Source organism: Lepus europaeus, chromosome 2 (assembly GCF_033115175.1).
Source record: "Lepus europaeus isolate LE1 chromosome 2, mLepTim1.pri, whole genome shotgun sequence".
NCBI classification, from domain to species: domain Eukaryota; kingdom Metazoa; phylum Chordata; class Mammalia; order Lagomorpha; family Leporidae; genus Lepus; species Lepus europaeus.
Window position 1 is genome coordinate 165,204,331 of NC_084828.1, and position 19,323 is coordinate 165,223,653.

General features: G+C 41.3%; 1 protein-coding gene across 5 annotated transcripts in view; it reads left to right on the plus strand.

Moving 5' to 3' along the window:
- The window catches only part of RBMS3 (RNA binding motif single stranded interacting protein 3), a 1,606,934-nt gene that overhangs the window by 180,968 nt on the left and 1,406,643 nt on the right, over positions 1-19,323 (plus strand). The window lies entirely within an intron of this gene.

Genomic DNA, 19,323 nt, shown 5'->3' on the forward strand with positions numbered 1-19,323 from the left:
TGTTGTAATCCCATTTGTTGATTTTGGCTTTAATTGCCTGTGCCCCTGGGGTCTTTCTAAGAACTCTATGACTGTTGCAATGTCTTTCAGGGTTTCCTCAATGTTCTCTAGCAATTTGATGGTATTGTGGTGTAGTTTTATGTCTTTAATCAATTTTGAATGGATTTTTGTGTAAGGTGTAACGTAGGGGTCCTGCTTCATACTCCTGCATGTGGAAATCCTATTTTCCTAGCACCATTTGTTGAAGAGACTGTCCTTGCTACAGGGATTGGTTTTAGCTCCTTGGTCAAATATAAGTTCTAGATGCTTAGATTGATTTCTGGTGTTTCTGTTCTGTTCCATTTGTCTGTCAATCTGTTTTTGGACCAGTACCAGGCTGTTTTGATTATAACTGCCCTGTAGTATGTCTTGAAATCTGGTATTGTGATGCTCTGGCTTTATTTTTGTTGTATAAGATTGCTTTAGCTATTTGTAGTCTCCTGTGTTTCCATATGAATTTTGGAATCATTTGTTCTAGATCTGAGAAGAATATCTTTGGTATTTTGATTAGTATCTCATTGAATCTGTAGGTTGCTTTCAAAAGAATGGACATTTTGATTATATTGAATCTTCCAATTCATAAACATGGAAGATTTTTCCATTTATTTGTATCTTCTTCTGTTTCTTTAAAGTTTTGTACTTCTCATTTTAGAGATCTTTAACTTCCTTGGTAAATTTATTCCAAGGTATTTGATCTTTTTTGTAGCTATTGTGAATGGAATCGATCTTAGAAGTTATTTTTCAGCCATGGCATTGTCTGTGTATACAAAGGCTGTTGATTTTTGTTGTTGATTTTATTTTTTAATTTTTTTTAAAGATTTATTTATTTGAAAGTCAGAGTTACACAGAGAAAGGAGAGGCAGAGAGAGAGAGGTCTTCCATCCTTTGGTTCACTCCCCAATTGGCCACAACAGCCGGAACTGCACTTATCCAAAGCCAGGAGCCAGGAGCTTCTTCCAGGTCTCCCATGTAGGTGCAGGGGACAAAGGAATTAGGCCATCTTCTACTGATTTCCCAGGCCATAGCAGAGAGCTGGATTGGAAGAGGAGCAGCCGGGACTAGAACTGGCGCCCCTATAGGATGCCGGCACTTCAGGCCAGGGTGTTAACCCACTGAGCCACAGCACCGGCCCCTTGTGTATTGATTTTATATCCTGCTACTTCACCAAACTCTTCTATGAGTTCCAATAATCTCTTGGCAGAGTCTTTTGGATCCTCTATGTATAGAATCATGTAATCTGCAAATAGGGGTAGTTTAAATTCCTCATTTCCAATTTGAATCCCTTTGATATTTTTTATTGTTTAATGGCTCTGGCTAAAACTTCCATGAATATATTGAACATCAATGGCGAGGGTGGGCATCCTCGTCTGGTTCCAGATCTCAGTGGGAATGCTTCCAACTTTTCCCCATTCAATAGGATGCTGGACATAGGTTTGTCATAAATTCCCTTGATTGTGTTGAGGAATGTTCCTTCTATACCCAGTTTGCTTAGAGTTTTCATCATGAAAGAGTGTTATATTTTATCAGATGTTTTCTCTGCATCTGTTGAGATAATCATGTAGTTTTTGTTCTGCAGTTTGTTAATGTGATGTATCACATTGATTGATTTGCAAATGTTGACCCATCCCTGCATACTAGGAATAAATCCCACTTGGTCTGGGTGAATGATCTTTCTGATGTGTTGTTAGAGTCAATAGGCTAGAATTTTGTTGAGGATTTGTACATCTGTGTTCATCAGGGAAATTGGTCTGTAGTTTATTTCACTGCTTCCTCTTTTCCAAGTTTATGAATTAATGTGATAATGGTGGGGCCAGCGCAGTGGCACACTAGGCTAATCTTCTGCCTGCGGCGCCTGCATCCCATATGGGCACCATGTTCTAGTCCCAGTTGCTCCTCTTCCAGTCCAGCTCTCTGCTGTGGCCCAGGAGAGCAGTGGAGGATGGCCCAAGTGCTTTGGCCCTGCACCACATGGGAGACTAGGAGGAAGCACCTGGCTCCTGGCTTCGAATCATCGTAGCTCTGGCCATAGTGGCCATTTGGATAGTGAACCAACGGAAGGAAGACCTTTCTCTCTGTCTTTCTCTCTCACTGTCTGTAACTCTGCCTGTCAAATAAATGAATAAATAAATATGATACTGGCTTCATATAAAGAATTGAGGAGGATCTCCCCCCCCCCTTCAATTTTTTTGAATAATTTGAGAAGTTGAGTCAGTTCTTCTTTAAATGTCTGGTGGAATTCAGCAGTGAAGCCATCTCGTCCTGGGCTTTTCTTTGTTGGGGAGGTCTTTATTACTGATTCAGTTTCCATCTTGGTAATGCATCTGATTAGGTTTCCTATGTCTCCATTGATCAATTTAAGTAGGTTGCATGTGTCCAGGAATCTCTCCATTTCTTCTAGTTTTCCCAGTTTGTTGGCATACAGCTATTTGCCATAATTTTGATGATTCTTTTTATTTCTGTGGTGTCTTTTGTTAAATTTCCTTTTTCATCTCTAAGTGTATTGATTTTGTTCTTCTCTCCTTTTTTTAGTTAGTTGGGCCAATGATGTGTCAATTTTGTTTATTTTTTCAAAAAGCCAGATTTTCATTTTGCTAATCTTTTGTAATTTTTGGTTTTAATTTTTAAAATTTCTTCTCTAATTTTAATTATTTCTTTTCTCCTATTAGTTTTGGGTTTGGTTTTCTGTTGCTTTTCTAGGTCCTCAAGATGCATTGGTATCTCATTTTTTTGGTGCCTTGCCAATTTCTTGATGTAGGCACCAAGTGCTATAAACTTTCCTCTTAACACTGCTTTTGCTGTATCCCATAAGTTTTGATATGTTGTGTTGTCATCTTCATTTATTTCCAGAAATTTTTTTATTTCTATTTTGATTTCTTCAGTGACCTGCTGTTCATTCAGGAGCATGGTGTTCAGTCTCCTTGTATTTGCAAATGTTCTAGACATTCAAATTGTTGATTTCCAGCTTCATTGCATTGTGTTCCGAGAAGATTCATGATATGATTTCAAGTTTTTAAAATTTACTGAAGCTTATTTTATGGCCTTCCATGTGTTGTAAATCCTAGATAAAGTTCCATGCACAGGTGAGAAGAATGTGTATTCTGAAACTGTAGAATAAAAAGTTCTGTAGATATCTGTTAGATCCACTTCATCCGTAGTGTGGATTAACTGTTGTTTCTTATTGATTTTCTGTCTGTCCATTGCTGATAGTGAGGTATTGAAATCCCCCATCAGTATTTGAATTGATGTCTCCTTTTCTAACCCTTAACATTTCTTTTAAATATCCATGTTCCCTGAATTAGGTGTATATACATTTATAATAGTCACCTCTTCCTGTTGAATTAATCCGTTAATCATTACATAGTGTTCTTCTTTGTCTCTTTTAACAATTTTTGTCTTAAAGTCTATTTTGTCTGACATTAGGATGGCTACACCAGCTCCTTTTTGGTTTCTGTTAGCATGGGATATCTTTTTCCATACTTTCACCTTCAGTCTGTGTGCACCTTTGTTGGTGAGATGTGTTTCTTGTAGGCATCTAATAGATGAGTTTTGTTTTTTTAGTCCATTTATCTAGTCTGTGTCTTAACTGGAGAGTTGTGGCCATTTTCATTCAAGTTGACTATCGATGAGTAACAACTTTGCCTTATCGTTTTTCCGTAAATATTCCTATATTTTTCTTTGGATTTCCTTTGTAGTTTTACTGTGAGCTTTCCTTTCTTTACCTGCTTCCGTAGTGATGACCATGTTCTGTATTTCTGTGTGTAGCACATTCTTAAGCATCTTTTGTAGTATTGGACAGGTGGTGATGAATTCTTTCAAATTCTGTTTGTTATGGAAGGTCTTTATTTCACCTTCATTCATAAATGAGAGCTTTGCAGGCTATAGTATTCTGTGTTGATAGTTTTTTCCTCTTAAGGCTTGGACTATATCTTGCCATCTCTCCTAGCCTGTAGGGTTTCTGATGAGAAGTCTGCTGTAAGTCTATTTGGAGACCCTCTGAAAGTAATCTGGTGTTTCTCTTGTGCACATTTTAGAATCTCTTCTTTATTTTTTACTATGGTAAGTTTGGTTACAATGTGTCATAGCAAAGATCTTTTCTGATAATCTCTATTTGGAGTTCTATGTGCTTCTGGTATTTGGATGCCTCTTCTTTCTCCAAATTGGGGACATTTTCTCTTATTTCACTAAGAAGGATTCTAATCCTCTCCCTCTTTCCAGGCCTTACAAAACTTCTAGAACCCATATGTTGGGTCATTTGATAATATCCTGCAGATTCCCAACAGTGTTTTTTAGTTTTCTAATTTCTTCTTCTTATGTTTTGTCTGACTGTATAATTGTCTTCTAAGTTGGATACTCTTTCTTCTATTTCTCCAACTCTGTTGTTAGGGCTCTCCACTATATTTTTTATTTTTCTATTGAATTCTTGATTTCCAGGATTTCATTTTGATTTCTCTTTAAGATCTGAATTTCGTGGGGGAAATTTTCTTTCATGTCATGTATGGATTTCATTAGTTTGTGCATTTGCTTCTGATTACTTCTAAGTAATCCTATGATGAATTTTTAAAATTCCATTTCTAGCATTTCTTCAATCTCATCATCTTCACAATCTATTATTGAGGTGTTGTGTTCTTTTGGGGGTGTCATGTTGTCTTCCTTGTTCCTGTTTCTTGGATTCGTGTGTTTGTTATTTGGCATTTGTGGGGATACCTGTTTGTTTCTTCTATGATTTTTCACTGTGGCAGCTTTTATCTTTGGACTATGTCTTATTGGATTAGTGGAGTGTCTGCTTTCAGGGAATAACTAGAGGTGTGTGGTGGGAGCAGCCAGGGAGCTCTGTTCTTTTCTCCATTGTGAAATGCATGTCTGAGTGACACACCCAGGCTTGGTGTGGTCAGTCTTTTTTTTTTTTTTTTTTTTTTTTTATCAGAGGGGAGGTTTCTTCTTGTCTGTTGGCATAGACTAAGCTGAGCTTCTCTCCTCAAAGGAGACCAGTGCCTTGGCTCTATTCCTGTGAGTATGTTACTTGTCCGCTCTGCTGTAAGGACCACACAAAGGATCTGTGCAGGCTCTCAGCTGCTGGGCTCCTAACTTGTGCCTGTCTTGGCCCTTCACATTTGTCCACTGTGTCTCTCCAGTTTACGTAGAGTTTCCTCTCCTGCTTTCTCCCTAACTCTTCCCTGAGACTGCGCTCTTTCCTCCTTTTTTAAATTATCTTCCCCTAGACTCAAGCAGCAAGCTCCCTCCCTACTCCGCCATCTTAATCTGTGTATGGCTACTTGCTTTTGTTTATGGTTTTTTTTCTTTTTTGTAAAGACCTTGAAGAAAAGCAGAGGTAGGGCATTGGTAAGGTAAAAGGAAATATTCTGTGCTGAGCAGTCAAAGAGACAGATAGATGCACTTTTCTATTGGTGTGAATGTTAGAGAAAGTGAGCATTTAAATGTGAAGAAAGGCCACAGGCAGTTTAGATACTCATAATAATGGATACATCGTTTTGGGTAGAGGATCTCACTAAAAACATGCACAAGGCAAGAAACTTCGGATAGTTCACATATGTATTTATCACCAGGCTCAGATTGAGTAGTAACTGATAAATATGTAGGTTTTAAAATATGTCAACTAATTGTACCTACGTGTTTGAATTTCTTTTGCTATTACTCTGTGTATTGTTTGACTGAATAAAAAGAAAGGTAATTGTTTTAATAACCGTTTTTACCTTGTAGGAAAAAAAAGCTTTCCTTGGTGGAGTTATTATGCAATTTATGCTTTGATTTTTTTTTTTTTTTTAGCCTGTGGAGCCATTGGTAAGCCACTGCTGCTCAGTTTGCAACTGAATATGTGAATTGTCAACAGTACTTAAGTAGAAATACATAGCCTCATTCCATAAAGTCATGCCCATAAAACGACCGACCGTAAGCTTCATTATAATCAGCTCTTTCTTAACCTGCCAACATGTCTTCCTCCTGAAATCTGTGGTCACAGCCCCCCATTGTCTGAGCTCAGGATACAGAGCTTCAGTCTCTAAGGAACGTGGGATTATTCAGTTATGCTGTGCTTCACCTGCAAATACCAAACTGTTTACCCCTTACCACGTTCTCAGGGAATATGAAGAATGATGTCTTTGAAGCTCTGTAGAACATATATAAATAATCATTTTAATTGAACACTCTCTTTGGGCAGACTATTCAGGCCTGTGATTTGACAGGCTCCTTTTCATCTCTATTACCTATGATGGAAATGCATAAATCCTGCTTGAACCAGCTCATGTGTTAGTATCTTCATTGGGGTCCTTGATGGATCTGCCATGCTAGATGGATGTGATTTCTAACCAGCTGCATATTCCAGTGGTGTAACAAACTAGAAGGGCAAAGGAAATCCGATTTGCCAGGCATGGTAATGAATACACCTCTGTTTTCTCCCATAAGAACCCTAACAAGAACCTTCAAACATTAAAAGGTTTTAAAATGATTACTAGACATAAATTTGGGCCACACTTCAATTAACAAGTTATTACCAGGATACCTACTAAGTGCAGGACATTAGTAGGTATTTGGTAGGGGAAGTGTTTCCAGATGCCAATAATACTGTTTTGTTTTTCTTTGCAGTAGCTTAAAATATAGTCAAGAAAGTAGAAGGCTGAATATTTAGTACTGGTAAAATCAAACTTTGGTGAGACAGAGAATATTGTCAAGGCGAGATTAACTCTGTCAAATATATTCAGAGATAAGTAGATAAAGAAGATGATTTGCATCGAGCCTTTAAAGGTTATTATTATTGGGGGCAGGCATTCGACCTAGCAGTTGAAGCCAATGGTTAGAACACCTGCATCCTACATTGATGTGCCAGGGTTGAGTCCCAGCTCTACTCCCCTATCTAACTGCCAGGTAATGCCATCTGTGGGAAGCAGTGTCTCAAAGTAGTTGGGTCCCTGCTACCCACATGGCAGACCTGGCTTCTGCCTGTCCATCTTTGGTCATTCTAGGCACTTAGGGAGTGCACATGTAATTTAGAGCTCTCTGTCCTTTTCTGCCTCTCACCTATATTTTAAAATAATAAAAATTTTAAGTTTATTGCTATTATTAATTCTACAGTTGGCTACAGATTGCCATTTTTTGAATGAATGTGCCTGAATGGGGTATATCAGTGACTGACCCCTAGTTGTATTTATTCAGTCTTTAAAGAAATGGAAATTGTAGGAAACATGAGTGAGCAGAATGAGCAGAATGTGGAAATTCTTTGAGAGAAGGGCCAAAATTCTGTCAGGATCTTCCAAGAGCCTACTCCAGGGCTGCTTAAATGACGAGGCTACACATACTTCATGCAGTCTTTCTGAGCAGAGGATCCCAGTATGGAAATCATGCTGCTTGCATGGGAATGTGAGAAAAAATACCAGGTATTTTAGAGCATCAGGTCCCAAAGGGAGACAAGATGTGAAGAACTGAAGCGAACAAAGAATATGGAGTGCCGATGAATCAGAGGTGTAGGCGATGAACAAATCTTAACAAATAGAGCCCTATTTTCAGGTCTGTATTTAAAGGGAATTGCATGTTTTAGAAGCTCGTATTTTGGTTGATTTTTTATCATATTGTCCATTTTCTTGGACCTCAAGTATATTTTGCAGTTTTCCTTCTGTAGAAGGAAGTGTTGGATTCCTGAGTGCTTTGTTTTTCTCCGACAGTGTTGATATACCTAAGCTCTGTTTACCTGAACAGTGGCTTAGGATAACTTTGTTTGTCTACCTAAATAGGATAACATTCTTTTTCTGTTAACTTCAGACATATTATTTGTGATGCTGAGGGATGCTGGTTTCAGGACTGTCATAGAAAATAGAACAAAATTCTAATTTTATGAAATGAATCAGAATGCAGGTCACTTCATACAGTTTTTAAAAACGAGAAAAGTACTTGATTCTTAAACTTTATTGAAAGTATAAACTATTGGTTAGATTTTATGGAAGTGTTTTCTCCCAACCCTTTCCATACATCATCAGTAATTTAAGGTATAGTCATTCAATCCCATCAGTCATTAACAGCAACAAAAATGACACCAGCCTGTTGATTTGTGTTGACTATATTGATGAAACCAATTCAGACTTAGAGGATTTGGGGAGCCAAGACTTTAACAGAAACTAAAGCTTCAAGAAAAAGTTTATTGGATGGGAGTCAGGAAACTAATTTCTTGATTCTGAATTTGATACACACTAGCAGAGCTTTAATAAACTGTCTTTCTCTCTAGGTCACTGTGTCAGTGTCTATGAAACTTCTGGCTTAAAAATTGTCTCTTGGTTACACACAATTAGGGTAATAACAAACACTTTAAAGAACTTACTCTCTGTCTGGCACTGTTACATGCATCCTTGTCTTGTATCATCCCACTTACTCCGAACAACGGCTCCTTTGAGGTAAAATGACCATTATCTCATATTTTCAATTGAGGGGGTGGAGAGACAAAGTGAACCATGGTATAATATACTTGGCAGTGTGCTGAGTGGTTTTCATGCATCTTAGCCCATGTTGATATAAATCTCAAATGACCTTGAGGTTTACATCTATTCTATATAGGAGGGAGTCAAAATTCCCAGGGCGAAGTGAGGGGCAGATGTTGTAGTGCAGTAGGTTAAGCCAGTGGTTGGGATGCCTGCATCCCCCGTTGGAGTGCCTGGGATCAAGCCCCACCTCTGCTCCCAATCCAGCTTTTTCTAATGTGCATCCTGGGAGGCAGCAGGTGATGACTTAAGGACTGGGGTATGGAAGACCTAGAGTCTGGCAATTCCAGACTCCTGGCTTGGGCCTGAGGCAGGCCTGGCTGCTGTGGGCATTTGGGAGGTGAACCAGGAGACAGGTTCACTCTCCTTCTCTCTCGTCCTCTCCTCACTCTCCTTCTCTCCCTCCTTTTCCCTTTCAAACAAACAAACAGGTAATTTATAAAATAAGCCAAGTGATTTGTTTCCCTTTCCCCCTTAAGAACCTGGCAGATTGAGGACAGCATGTCCTGATTCCAAGGCTGATGCTCTTCTGGTACACCCTGCTTACACTAACACCATTGGAATTTGATGTTTTCCATGTCTGATTTTATCTACAGAAGGAACCTATGAATTTGGCTGCTGCCAAGTCAAATCTAACCCATAGATTTGCCTTGTTTGCCTACACAATAATTAAAAATGTTGTAGTTGCCAACATTCTAACATTGGGAAGCATCCTATAATTGATCTAGATTTTTGGATTCCCCTGAAAAACAAAGCTATCTCGTATCCATGCGCTCTAATAACTTCATGGCCAGTGGACCACTAGAGTAGAATTGTATGCCTTCCAGTTTCACGTCATGCTCACCCAGCCTTCTTCATTTGTTGGTGTTACCTCCAGGGTATTTGTCTTCTAATGGCTTCTAGATGAAAGATTTCTACTTCTCCAATAGCGAGGAATTTAAAGCTTTGTAACCTAGCAGAGCACGTTGCTTATTCTACCTGGTTTCCTCCTCGTGACATCCACTGGAATGAATGTTATAGTAGGATGGTTTGTCCTCCATGGGGCTTTTAGAGACTGAGTGTTTCTCCAGTGTAAGTTTCATTGCAAACTCAGGAAGGCAAGCCGAGTCATAATTGGCCCTGTCTCCACTTGGGTTTGATGCTGGCACCGCATGTGTTTGCCTTGGTTGAGTAATCTGTTTGTGTCTGGGTAGGCCACACACAGACAAATGTGAACTACATTTATATTCATTTCCTGCCTGGGAACTTGGTTTCTTTGGGTCACAGATTTGGAACCATTGATAGATTGGAAATTTACCGGTGTAGACTCGGATGCAGAAGCTTTACTTGAAGCCATTTTGGTAGCTGACCTTAATAATCTTCTATTGGCAGTAGCGAAGGGGACTTTTTCATTGACAGCTCCAGTGGGTGAGAGCAGTTTTGTGTCACGTCTGAAGCTATGTGAGCTACACGGTATAATCAAGATGTTTTGGAATCCCATTTTACTGATGAGGCCATTGAATTGTCTAAGGTTAGATATCACAAATATCTCTCAGTGAGGAACAGAATACAGTTATTTCTTGGGTGCCTCTCCCAGCCAAGTCACAACTGGCTGCACTCCCAGCATTCCCCAGGAATGACATTTCTTCTGATACCTGTGAGCAGAAGCATGGGGGGTGGGGATAAGAGCAAACTTATGGGACCAGAACCTCTTAGGTCTGTCCTGTGCCTTATCCTATGGGCTGATCACACAGATTTCCTTGGCCTCATTTTCTGTTATGAAGAGCTGGCAAATCCTTGCATTATTAAGTAATTTCATATTAAATACATTTGTACATTGAGATCTTGTTTAGAACTTCCATTCTTAGAATATGGAGCTTGGAGGAGATAAGAATGCCAGAAGTCATTTAGACAAAATCTTCTTCTTTTCCTATTTCAACCTTGCCTCCTGCCCATCTCCACTAGTAGGTTACATGTAAAATCAGCAGAGAAGTAAATGGGAAAAAACTGGAAGTCCTCCAGGAGGTGACTTGCTGGCATCACTTTCATCAGGAACCGGGGAATCCCCAATCCTGGCTTGGCAGTAGTGCAAGACACTTGTAATTACAGTGAGCATCAGATTTTTTTTATTCAGAAAATACAGTCACCTTGACTTAGTCTCCAGCACTCTGCTAGGGCATTAGGGAGCTTGTAAAAGCAGTGTGTATAAGGAATGGATTTGCATTTCAGTGAGTTGGTACTCCCATTGTCAAAGTTAAGAATGTGAATAAAAATGTTTACCTAGGAATTTTAGTATTATTGGAAGCACTATCAGTGTCATAAAAACACTCAATAAACACTCCCTTGTCCATTCTTGATTGATAAAACCTAGAGATTATTGTGGACAAAAGGCATTTGAGGGGTGGTAAAAGAAAGGAATTGCTACAAAACTAAGGGGACAGATATTAAAATATCTTAGCACTTGAGACTAGCAGATTAATAATTGACTTCAAATAAGATGCTGTTTAGTATTCAGCTACTTTAGACATAGATGAGACTGTCAAAGGATTATAACTCCCTACAAGTTCAATAGCCAATGATAAATTCAATGGAAACTTAAGCATCATTGCTTAAAATGACTCTTAAGAAAGCATGCAATATTTTCAACATGACTCTTAAGAGAGCAGTGAAGTCTTCCTAATGTGTGAACACAATTGTTGGCAACCTGAGACATTGTTTTCAAGCTCCATTTCTTTACTCATGCATACAAGGAACCCAGAGAGAACAAGCCTAATGGAATGTATTTCCTTTCTCCATTTTGCTATTCTATTTCTTCAGTAGACATGTAGGGTAGAAGGTGACTGTAATTAAACATTCCATTGGCATTGTATTTCTTAAAGTGCATGCAAGGAAATTGGGCAGCAAATTTCTCCCCAAAATAATGTGCAAATCAATGGTGCAGGCAATTGGAACAGTGGCTTAGACACTGATTGGCAGTGCCTGGTTTTGCTTCCCAGCTCCTCTCCTTCTGATCCAGCTTCCTGCTAATGTGCATCCTAGGAGAAAGATGACAGCTCAAGTACTTTCGTCCCTGCCACTTCTGTGAGAGACCCAGATGGAGTTCCTGGCTCCTGGCCCAGCCCTAGCTATTATGGGCACTTGGGGAGTGTACCAGCTAATAGAAGATCTCTCTCTCTCTCTCTCTCTCTCTCTGCCATTCAAATGAAGTGAAACTACATATATTTTTAAAATAAAAATATTGTGCAAAACCCTTTAGAAATCACCAGATGAGTTCACTCTGAGATTGGACTGCTCTGGTTGTTATGTGTACTTTCAATACTATGTACATAAGTGGTTATTTATTTCTGAAGAGGACTTGTCGACTGTGGGATGAAGCATTTCTCTGTAGATGGAGGAGGAAGTGAGAGGAAGATTGTGAGACTTGGTTATGGGTGCCCTCATCTTTGGTGCTTAGAGCTCTGTGGTGGTTACTGTGTTTCCCTTCCATGCCCCTCTCCATTCCGGCTTTTCTCCTGGCCATTGGGACAGCTGTTTGTAATTCTTTGAGCAGTTCAATTCTGGATGAATTAACGCATCGCTCTGTCTGCTTGTCATTGTGGAGGCCTCTTCAAGTTTCCCATGTGATAGGGAAACACACAGTCTGGTCTCTGTAGAGGACTGGCCTTTCTGTTCAGATTGGAATTATTTTCAAAAAGCTTCTATAGAATCTAAAGGGTCCTCAGTCAGCAGGATTTATGTAAAGGGGTATGTGGTGTGCTTTCCTCAGACAAAGCCTAAGAAATGTTCTTGAGAATCCCACGGCTTGGGAGAAGCTTCATTCCGTGGGCAGGTCTGCTCTGTGCACCTGCTGCTGTGACAATGTTTCTGTGGGATGCTGAATGCATGAGTCTCTGGTGGCCATTTGCTCTTGAACATGAGTTTCAACCAGGAAAGGCCCCAGCTATATTAGAGTGAGCTGGTTTAGCAGCCAAAGGGAAGCAGAGTGATCAGTTTAATCAATACCTTATCTTGATTGTCAGTTGTAAAAGGCTTAAAAATAATGCAACAAAATACTGAGCTCTTAAGTAACATTGAATGTCATTTCACCTTGGCTCAATTCAGAAGGTCCTTAGGATTTCCTTGTCCTTGGGGAGCTAGCTAATAAGATTCTAGACCTAGAATGTCTCATAAACTAGTTTATTTTTCTGGTTAGGCAGGGAACCAGGCAAGTGGAAAGGCCATGAAGTCCTCCTTGCCCAGGAGACAGATAAGAGCCCTAGGCAGGGTGTGATATTAATACTTATCATCACTTGCTGTTGTTAAATGTCCGACAAACGTTTTGGTTGTGAACCATAGGATCAGTCAAGAGTCCTGTTTACCTGTTTTGAGCCCAAACCTTGTAGCACTCAGTTCTGTGGTGCATTTTGAGGTACTCAGTGCATCACACGGCTACTGTTTTGTAGACAAGGCCCAGGGTTTTCACAAAAGGTCTTCTAGGCATGTGTCTCACCTTGGTCCATCTGGCTCATGGAGCTGCAGTTGCCTCGGAGTTCACTGTTCTCCAGAAGCAGGCGAAGGGAGCAGATCTGATTCTGTAGCCTCTCACACCCTGTGGCTGCAGGGCTCAGCACATACCACGTGGCTCCAGTCTCCTGTGTCAGCGCCAGCTTCCATTGTGGACTTCCAGGCTCTCCCTCAGGGACTTAACAACAGCTTGGTAATGCTCTCTGCTAGGAGCTTCCTCTCCCTTGACAAGCCTGTAGGACACACTGCCCTAACTTCTACGGCATCTTGTCTGTCAGTCCTGGTTGAACCAGTATTCCTTCCACAGAGCATCGCACCAGGCATCCTGGACAGTTATGGAAGGGGGTTCTGTGCTCCTGGCCTTTGAGCATCTTACCAACTTGTAGGACTGACAGAACCAGCACACAGCAGTGACAGCACCTCTCATCCCCAAAGGCCCAGCTGGGTGCCTGAACGAGGTGGTCTCTGAGATACCATAAGGCTTCCTTCACCATCCGAGATGCTAGCCACTGGACACATGGGATTAGTTAAGCTTAATGAAAACCAAGAAAAATTTAAAATTCAGCTCCTTGGCCACCATGGCTCCTTTTCTGTACTCACTAAATGTGATGAGTGACTGTCATATTAAGCAGCACAGAACATTTCCTTCATTGCAGGAAGTTCTGTGATGGATCCATGGTGATTGAGGATGTAACTCAAAACCTAGTGTCCAAACCTCGCTCTGCACCTGGCTGTGCATTGGCAGATCACTTAACCCAGTCTCTGTGCCTCAGGTGTTGTATCTGTCGGATAGAGATGGTGTTCAGGTGAGGATTTAGTGAGGTATAGTTTATAAAGTTAGTGTGGGACCTGGCACATTGTAAATTCTTAATATGTGTTACCTGAAAGGAAAAAAAAGTCTATTAGCTCTAACATTATATTATTTTCCTGCCATCTCTGTTTTCTCCCTGATATGTGCATTTGAGGAACCTGAGGAGAAGCTTGAAGAAGGGGGAGGAAGTTCTTTGTAATTTATGTTTGGAGGACTGCATGGTATCTTGGATCCTGCATTAACTCACAAGAGTATTTTTATTTAGCATTCATTTCCACAATTCATAACCTGCACTAGAGCCTGATCTACACGCTTAACATATATTCCCTCATCTCATCTTCCAAACACGTCTGGGTGATAAGTATCCTGTCCCCTCATTTTCAGTACCCTCCATATTTTTATACCCTCCATATTTTGTGGCACCGGTTTCCCTGGTTACAGAAGCAGACAGACAGATTGGGCTCCCAGCCACTGGATCACTCCCCAAATGCCTGCGGTGCCTGGGACTGGGCTGGGACTGGAGCCAGGAGCAGAGAATGCAGTTCAGGTGTCCTGTGTGATGGCAGCTTCCCAATTATGTGAGCCATTACCACTGCCTCCCAGGGTCTGCATCAGCAGAAGCTGGAGTCAGAGCCAGGAATCTAAACCAGGCACTCAGATATGGGGCACAGTCTGCTTCACCACTAGGGTAAACGCCTGCTCCTGTGACTTACCCTGATCGATTATTTAAGTTCTTCACAAGTCGGGAGGGGAAGACAAAGCTGTAAGAATATGATGTTTGCCCTTAAGGAAGAGAGTGGAAAAACAACTGTAGAGCATATATTACCTCAGTTTAGATATTTTGTGTACATAATCTGGTTTAATGCAGTAACACTGTGAGGTAGGTGATATTCTCCCATTTTATACATGGGGAAATAAGCTAAGGTGGTTTAATAACTAGCACAGCATCTCACAGCTAGTTGACGGTAAGAACCAGGATTCTGGGGCTGGCATTGTGGCATAGTGGGTAAGGATACTGCCTTTGATGCCAGCTTTTCATATGGGTACGGTTGAAGTCATGGCTGCTCCACTTCTGATCCAGCTTCCTACTAAGGGCCTGAGAAAGGCAGAGGAAGATGTCCCAAGTGCCTGAGTCCCTGCAATTTACATGAGAGTTAGAGAAAACTCCTGGCTCCTGGCCTTCTCTTGGCCTCGCCCTGGCTGTTGCAGCCATCTGGGGAGTGAACCAGTAGATGGAAGAGCTTGCTTGCTTGCTCTCTTCCTCCGCATCTCCCACTCTCTGTAACTCTGACTTTCAAATAAATAAATCTTAAAAAAAAAAACTAGAATTCTAACCCTAAGTCAAAATCTCATGTACTTTTCAACGTGTCTTAATGCCTGTTAATAGGAAAGACAACATATTTTCATATTGAAATATTAAGCATAAACAAAAAAAAGTGGAGATAAATCATCTGTGGGTTAAGAGGAAGAAACCACTCTTAGCCAAAGGGTCATGAGAAGCTTTATCGAAGAGAGAGCATTTGAAATGGGATTAAAATTGAGTAGGATGTAGGCCAATGGGAATTGGGGAAGGGACTTCTGGGCAGAGGGAAGAGCATAAGCAAGGGCCTTGGTAGGATCAGGAAACCAGAAGTAAGCAGTGGTGTGCCAAGGAGGGCATCTGCCTGTGTGGGGACAAGATTTTGTCACCTGCATTGCTTAGAATTGCCAGTGTTTGGTGACAGTGAAAAGCAGACTGACTTTTAGATTCATCATCATTATTAAATTCTCAATGGTTAAGGAGCCTGTTTTATTACATGTATTCAAGACAGACCACTGCCACCAGCTTCAGACCTTTGGTATACAACTGGTAGTTTGGATTGTTTGGATACGTTGCTTTTGTATGCTTTTCTCTCCATGTCTTTCTTGGAAGCACTCCAACTTCTGTGATTCCCAGCCTCTGTTCTTCACTGTGCTCCCTGCCCTGTGTGTTCTGGGGAAGTAGGTTCTGCAAAAGACAAAGTGGTAGCACTGGGCTTTCCGTGAACTTGGGGAAGAAGGGTCAAATGTGAAGCCAGGTGTCTCTCACCCTCCAGGTGTGCAGTTCCACCCCAGGCAGGAAACCTGGCTAGGGTTGAAACTCCCTGGGGGCTGGAGGAGTCCTGGGAATCAGCAAGCAATGCTAGGTTGAACCAAAGGGCATGGACCATGGGACTGGAGGAATCATCTTAGAGCTTTTTGTCACATGGATGGGAAGTTGAATGGGCTCACCCGATCATTGAAATCACTAAAATGAAGACCGTGGGGTGGTATACACCCTACCCTATCCCTGACTTTCCCTGGCTACCACCCTCGGGTAAAGGAACAAGGAAGACCGCCTGCTAATTTTCAACTGCGTTTTGCTCTCTGTTATATAGTACTTCAGTGACAGGATCCACTCAGGAGAATGGGGCCGGGCTGGATAAGGTTCTGCAGGAGCTGAGTTTTGAGTTCAGGTGCCCGCATGGCAGTGGAACAGTGCCTCCTGACCTTTCAGACCTTTGAGACCTCTGGGCGGTCTTAGAAATCACCTCAAGCCTCCAGTCCAGGAGACGACTGCCTAGGGGAGTTCCAGGGAAAGGTGGAAGGTAGAGTATCCTTTCTGAGTTTTATTCTATCTTGTCCTCCCTTCCCTCCTTTCTGTGTGTCCATGTTGCTCTGTTATGTCTCCTCCTCAAGATTCCATAGGCCATTGATGCTGGGGTATTTATTTTATGTTCTTGTCAACAGACATCACAGCCTGCGAGGCGATGGATACCGCAATGAGCTCACCACAAGATCTCCAAGACTCCAAGCCACTGTCTGTTCCAAAGCATAAAGCTAGGCTTCTGGAGAGGCAGCGAGAAACAACCTGGGAACAGGTGAGGACCCATTCACGTCCCTGTCCTCCTCCTCGGCCCCATCACTCTTTAGATGTCTGGGTTTTTTTTCCCCTTGGCTGATGGAACTTTCTATGTGTGTCCTCCCGCAGGCTCCACTTCTTGGCAAGAGGACAGAGCATCTTCTCGGGTGTCCAGGGGGCTGCTGAGGGATCCTGAGGAAGATGCTGCTGGTCTGTGGGACAGAAAGGCAGCAGCAAGAACAAACAAGTGCCTGGAGCAGAACTCAAGCCGTGTCACTGCAGACTCAAGTGTTCTGTGCTACAGCTCTGGATTGGACTCTTTTCCTTTGCCATCACCCACGTAACACATGGTTCTGGATGCTTTGGACTGGTTGGCTTTGTTTTTCTTTCTTGCCTTTTCCTTTTCTTGGCCCTTGGAAATATAAAAAAAGAATTGCTTAAAAAAACTGTAATTCTTTGCCAAAATTAGCTTCATTTATGAACAAATTCTAATCCTAGTGATTTTCTGAATAGGAACCCCAGGCTGCCAAGTAAATGAGGCTGTGGGGTTTGATTTGTCTCGTACTGATCCTTACATTAAAAATACATTTTTTATGACTTTTTTTTTAAAAATTTGGATACAGGTAATGGCCCGAGTTACATTTGCTTAACTACTGAAGTGACCTCAATGTGTTATCACTTAGAGTTGAAACACAATCAAACACACATTATCCTTGGAGCTCTTGCATGCTGTTTGATATACAGGTAGCACTACAAAGAAACACAACCCTTACTGGTTGAAATTTAATTTCTGTTTGATCCTGCAGTAGAATGGTAGAGATTATAAATTTCATATATGACTTCAAAATGCCTTCAGTGTAGGCTGGTCAACAGTGAGTAGTTTTGAAATGCCATTTTCTAAGGCAAAGCAGGAATTGGAGATCAACTGACCTCGTCAGCAGTGTTGCTCAGGTCTGTCTGGGGAGCTTCTCTTTTGGAGAAGTTGAAGAACAGGTTGCTTGTGTGGCTTGGTTTATGGAAACTGTAGTATTTCTGACTGTTTTGTAATTGTGCTGCCTTGGAATAAAACACCTTCAGTTAACTCAGCAACAAGGACTCTGTCGATTTCCTGCAAAACTGTGTTCTTCATGGCTTTGTAAAAGTTCAGTGTGGACCTCTGAGTGACTGAGCTGCTAGAGGCCTCAGCTGCATCCAGAACTATTGCTCTTTCAGAAGTGGCACAGCAGCTGTGTGCTGTCCACACAGGGGCTGGAGTGCATGTGCTCAGCTTCTCGTCGTCGTATGGTCAGCTCTAGAAATCTTTAGTCACCTGTTCGGCAGATGTGTTGCCACTTGTCTTCCTTCTCTGATTCTAGAGACCTCACTTAGGAGACTGTAGATCAAGCCACACTCTCTGAACCTCAGTTTCCTCTTAGACCAAATGAAAATAATGGTACTTCCTCTAATTATGGTGATACGACCTCATAAGACTATATTTATCACTTTAGCAGAAAGTGCTTTAGAGAAACCTTCACCCTTTCCAGTACCACATCTGAGATTTTTGGGTAACCAAAATATAAAGCAAGGTCAAGAGTAAGATAGTTCATGCTGGTTAGTCAGCAAATGAAATAGATTTTCTCCAATCAAATGGTATGTGTTATAGGCCATAGATACTAGCCCAGAATTTTAAATCATGTGTAATATTTTCTTCTTTCCATGTGGAAGTCATTAAAATGAAAATAACAGTTGCAATAGCAAGTGAACAATTACTGTGTGCTCACTATATGCTGAGCACTAAGTATTTGTAAGCAATGGCTCAGTTACTAATCACAGTGGTCATGTGAGGGTAGGTACTCTCATTACGCCCAATACCTGAATGAGAAACCAACAAATGAAGAACTAAGTAACTGAACTAGACCACCTAGTGGTCTGCCTAGTTGTAGACATGGGCTCTTTACCACTGGAGTCCAGTCCCTGTCTGATGATTCGTAACTGTGAACCTCACCTTTGTCACCACATTGTCCTTATTCATAATTTGGGTCTTATAATTATTGTCCTTTCATGCATGCTTTCCTCAGTTATGGTCTAAGCTCTTGGAAGATGTATGCAAACCAGATGGAAATCAATATGAAAATAAACATTTTTGAAAATAGTATGTTTTTAAGTTAAAGAAAGAAAGCACTTCTGGATGGGGTCCATGTTGAGTCTACCTTTTTCTGAATTCTGCTCTCCATTTTAGAAGTTGAAGGTTTTACAGCATCTTATTCAATAGAAGTCCTCATTGTTGGCAATGTAAACTCAAGAAGGGTGAAGGAGAGAGAGCACCGGACAAAAGAAGGAACAATGTTAGATTCATTCACGTCAGACTGACAGAAGCTCTTCCTAGACCCCTCCTATTAGAAAGACAGAGGGTGGCTGGAAGGACCTCTGGAGATTAAAGCAGGCAGTGGTACCTGATGCAGTTGGCACCTTATTCAGATTCCTAGGGCTTTCTCTGTTTGGGGAGCCTTTGTACATCACAGTGGGGAAGTGCTAGGACATTCATGCCCCTCCCAGTAGCCCTCAATCAGTAACTGAAGAGAGCTAGGATATAAAAACCACATGTCCCTCATGTCTTGGGTCAAGGCAAGGTCTAAATTGACACTAAGTCCCCTTGCGAGATGGCACTCCAT